Source organism: Gadus macrocephalus, chromosome 6 (assembly GCF_031168955.1).
Source record: "Gadus macrocephalus chromosome 6, ASM3116895v1".
In the NCBI taxonomy this organism is placed as follows: domain Eukaryota; kingdom Metazoa; phylum Chordata; class Actinopteri; order Gadiformes; family Gadidae; genus Gadus; species Gadus macrocephalus.
This window is the reverse complement of record NC_082387.1, coordinates 5482434-5487433: the sequence shown is the minus strand read 5'-3', so window position 1 is coordinate 5487433 and position 5000 is coordinate 5482434. Positions and strand designations below refer to the sequence as shown.

Sequence of the window (5000 nt, the reverse complement as noted above, 5' to 3'; positions counted from 1 at the left end):
GGAATGAGCCGTTTGGTTATTGTCTGTTTTATCCCAGAAGCGTTCCTGCCTCACAAAGCGGCCAAAATATACTGATCTCTTCTCATCGCTTTGATGTATATTTTTACCAATGAGAGCGAGTAGAGATGAATCGTTTTCCATACAGTGTAGTGTCACTATAAGTGCAAGTGTGTGTGTGAAGTTGTGTGATTGTGTGATTGTGTGTGTGTGTGTGTGTGTGTGTGTGTGTGTGTGTGTGTGTGTGTGTGTGTGTGTGTGTGTGTGTGTGTGTGTGTGGGTGTGTGGAGGGGTGGGCTGCACGTCTGTGTGTGTGAATGCATGTGTGTGTATGTGTGGTGTGTGTGTGTGTCTGTGTTCAATGATCCTTCATGGTGCAGAGCAGTGTTTATGTAAATTAAATGGCATTCAAACACATGGCCTCTGCAAATCACCCATGAACCATGATCATTTTCAGGCAAGACCTGAACACAGGGGAGTCAACTGGATGTCAGTTTTTAGCACAGATTGGTGGACAGTTAAATGCATAACACTGTAGAAATGTTGTCCTGTCTAATATTCATAATAATAATGAGTAGAGAGTGCCTCGCACTGGACTGTAGAGCTTGAGATGCTGGTGTCAGGTAGTGGGCTGCAGTGTTGGAAACATGTTCCTGTGTGAGACGCATGGCAACGCTGCACTCAATCACTCTGGCAAAGCCTCATGTGTATGCAGGGCCCTACCCACACACACACACACACACACACACACACACACACACACACACACGCACACACACACACACAGACACACGCATACGTAAACACACGCACAAACACACACACACACACACACACACACACACACACACACACACACACACACACACACACACACACACACACACACACACACACACACACACACACACACACTCAAGAGAGAGAGAGAGCAACCAGGGCAGGACCTAGAAGAGCAGCTTGAGACGGCGGTGTGTGCGAGAGCAGGTGAATACTAAGCTCCTGCGTGTCCCTGCCATTCCTGCTGACCTCAGCAAAGTGCTTCCACTGATCACCACTAATGTCCTCCATCACAGCTCACACTCAACACGCAGGAGGGTGGGCCACAGAGAAACCTGTGTGTCTGTTTCTGTGTGTGCGTGTCTGCGGGTTTGTGTGTGCATATGTGTGCATGCATCAGTGCTTGTGTTTTTGTAGGTGTGTATGTGTGGGTAAGTGCGTGTGCCTGCGTGTGTGTATGTGTGCTTGTGTATGTGCATGTGCGTATTTGTGTGTGTGTGTGTGTGTGTGTGTATGTGTGTGTGTGCGTGCGTGTGTGTGTGCGTTGGTATGTGTGTGTGAGTGCGTTTGTATGTGTGTGTGCGTCTGTGAGTTTTTGCGTGTGCATGTGTGTGTTTGTGTGTGTGTGTGTGTGTGTGTCTGTGTTTGTAAGAGGGCGTAATGAAGAATTAGATAGAAAATAGAAGAGAAGGAAGAATATTGGACACAAAAAGAAACAATGCAAAAAGTCAACATATCTCAACATAGTCTCCATCTTATATTGACAAATAATTTAGCAAATGTATTCATTTGCGTTCAATATTATTATAACCTATTGTTGATAACAAGGACAGTTCCCTCTCCTGAAGTCGTTTTTTGAAGCCTTGCTGCTGGCTGGCATCACCACAGGCTATCCCCTTATCTCCTTCTCCTCCTCTCATCCTCTGAGTTTCATCGTCTGATCATTTATCAGCACGTGTGTCCTAGCAGACGAGTCTCAGGTGAGCATGAATAGGTTTGTGTCCTCCAGTCGTCTGTCTGCGTTCACCCATACGTGCTTCCCTGGCACTAGATATGTTGTTCATCTAAGAGCTGACAGATCTGTCATCTTTATTAACAACTGCAGTGCAGACTCTCACAGGTCTGCTTCACGAGCGCACAAAGGCACTCATTTGTCTGAATACAATGCGAATCATCATACTCACACATGTACTCAGAGCCACACTAGCAGCTGTTTCCTCTCAGAGTTGTGTCCAGCCTCTTTTCCACTGAGTTGTGTTTTTTTACCCACATTGAAAGTACCTGTTGTTTTCAAGTGTTTTTTCCGTTCCACCCAGCGGCCATTAAACCAGTGTGCAGTTTGGGCTCTCAGTGTGAGAGGAGCTGTGTGCTTCTGGAGCAGTGGCCTGGCCATGGCTGGCTGACCTCAATGTGATGCCGCTATGGGAACATGGCTGAATGTAGCTGTGTGTTTGGGTGCATGTTTTAAAGACTTCATAGTCTTTTGTTTGGTTTCTGTTCTTCATTCAAGAGGAAAAAGGGCCCACTTGGATCCCATATTTCTCCCATAAAGACTTGATCGCCGATAAGTATGAACAGGATTTATTTAAATAACGACAAGGGAATATTTTGCATGGTAAATCTTTGGCATGAGCCCCGTCACTGATCCAGGATGACTTCCCCTGGACGAGTAGACTGAGGCCGACCTGGTGGTGGTGGGGTGGATGGAGGTGCGACGAACGAAGACCTGAGCAGCAAAGACATATGTTAGACGACTCTTTATAGAGCAGGTGTAGGCAGGTGATTGGTAGCTGGTGATTGTGATTGGCGGCCAGCCGCGCGTGATTTGAGTCCTCATGGTATTGTTGTTCAAGGTGTGAGGTATAGCAGGTACCTGGAGTGGCAACTTGACTTTCTCTCCCTCTCTCTCTCCTTCTCCCTCTCCCTCTCCCGCTTCCTCTCCCTCTCTCTCTCTCTCTCTCTCTCTCTCTCTCTCTCTCTCTCTCTCTCTCTCTCTCTCTCTCTCTCTCTCTCTCTCTCTCTCTTTCTCTAGCTGTCTTGATCAAAAGCTCTCACTCTTCCTTTATCTCTCTGTTTTGGTCTCTCTCTCTATTTTTCTCACAAGCAACACACACACGAACACACACACCCAAACACGAACATACATGTACACACACACACACACACACACACACACACACACACACACACACATACACACACACACACACATACACACACACACACACACACACACACACACACACACACACACACACACACACACACACGCACACCATAAAGACACATACGTATGTCACCTATACTATACATCCAAACATGAGCCCAGATGGTCACCTCCCTGTGTGAATTGCCTTTGACAGATGTCTGTGTGATCAGAGCATCACATGATTGTGTAGTGACACACACTCGCATTAACACACTCTGCGTTCACATACAATTACCTGGTAATTGATAGTTTGGGTATTTAGCAACCTTCTGGAGTTGCTTTGTGGCGGGTCATTCATAATCAATTGTGAAGGTGAGACGATATGAAGGAATTTGAAGACGTATGTTGTGAATGTCACGATAATAATCTTTTTTTTGCTTTCTTCAATTGAATTGCTTCTATGTGTATGATTTAATTATGTTTTCTCAGAATACTAAACACAATAAACATGTGATATAAATGACCAGGAATTTCCTTATTAAAAATGACTTAATCGATCCAATTTCCTTTGATGAATTCCATCTTCCCTCCCCCTTTCTCTATCGTTTTCATTTATTTTTCCAAAACCTTCATCCCCCTCCCTCCTCCAAGTCCTCCTTTCCCCTCCTATTGCTTTTTCTTTCTTTCATTTCGCCAGCCCATTAATATTTTAGCAGGTCAAGGGGTCTGTTTTTTTGGGGCTTGGTAGCACTGTGCATTTGTGTGTGGGGTGGTGCTGGTTTGTTGTTTGTTTGTTTGTGTGTCTGTGTGCGTGCATGTGTGCCTATGTGTGTGTGTCTCTGTGTGAGTGCTTGCGGGTGTCATTGTGTGAAAATATGTGTGCGTTTTTTCACACACTATCTGTGTAGATATAAAAGGGTAATATTGTTGGAGCCATATTGGCAAAAAGTCCTTCCAGGAAGGAAGAAGCTATAAAGGAGGACTGCGGGGCCAAGTACCTTTTTTCAGTTCAATAAGCGCCATCTTCCTGCTGATGTCGCCGCCCCTTCCTCTACCTCGTCCACCTGGATTCAGTCTACCATGGGGTTGGCAGCTATGGACATGTAATTAAAACCCCCCATAGCACACACAGATACACATACACACATGTGGGATGTGTGTGTACGTGTATTTGTGTTTGTGTTAGTGTGTACATCCGTTTATGCATGAGTCTATGCATGTTTCTCCGTTTGTATGCGTGTGTATGAAGGCACATGCGTATACCCATTCGTATATCCACCGACATAAAGGGTTAAAGTTGCCCAGACAAATGAATGAGCTCTGTTCTTTGGGAGGAGATGAGGTGCGTAAGCCCTGCGCGTCATAAGCGTCCACATCAAGTCTCCTCCTGGACGCTGGTGGACCCTGAACAACACAGACCTCAGAGCCTCCCATGCCACCAACTCTCTTCCCACCACTGGCTAGATCTTCACATCCTCTCCACTCTCCGTCTCTGTTAAGCTGATTTATATAAATGACTTGCAGCTCAATGAAGTGGAGAGGGCCTCCTCAGCCTTCACTGATCAAAGTGGCAGAGTCATTTTAATGCATATGAACCAGTTTCATCCTACCCTCTGGTGGAAAACTGCTGACATAGATCAAGGCTTTTATGTTGCCAGCGTGCAGTGTCTTGTTCTGGGTAGCTCTGTGCAGGCCAGGGGTGTACAGCTGACTATATCAATAACCTTAAGCGCGGTATCGTCTGAGGTCACACCCCCACAGCCATAATGAGAGTGGATGTTTGATGTGAGGCTGTGCCAGTGTTTCTTCTCATTCCTTTTTTTTCTGATTGCTTCGAATTGCAGACATTTTTCAGGGACTTCCCATCACGCATGAGTTGTTACCAAAATAAATAGGGTGCGATACATTACGAAATCAAATCACAAACTCCCATTCGATTTTACTTACTTATCGAAGAGGCATAAAGCAAAGAAAAAAAAATTATCGGTTTGCATTTGGTTTCTGTCGCCGGGCCACAGGTCCTAAACAGCGTCATTTTGTATTTTGTGGGCCTAATTACGTAATTCGCAAACAC

At 45.5% G+C, this 5000-nt stretch overlaps 1 protein-coding gene across 1 annotated transcript in view; it reads left to right on the top strand.

Moving 5' to 3' along the window:
- The window catches only part of LOC132459075 (G patch domain-containing protein 8-like), an 88430-nt gene that overhangs the window by 8970 nt on the left and 74460 nt on the right, over window positions 1-5000 (top strand). The gene's annotated exons all lie outside the window — the stretch shown is intronic.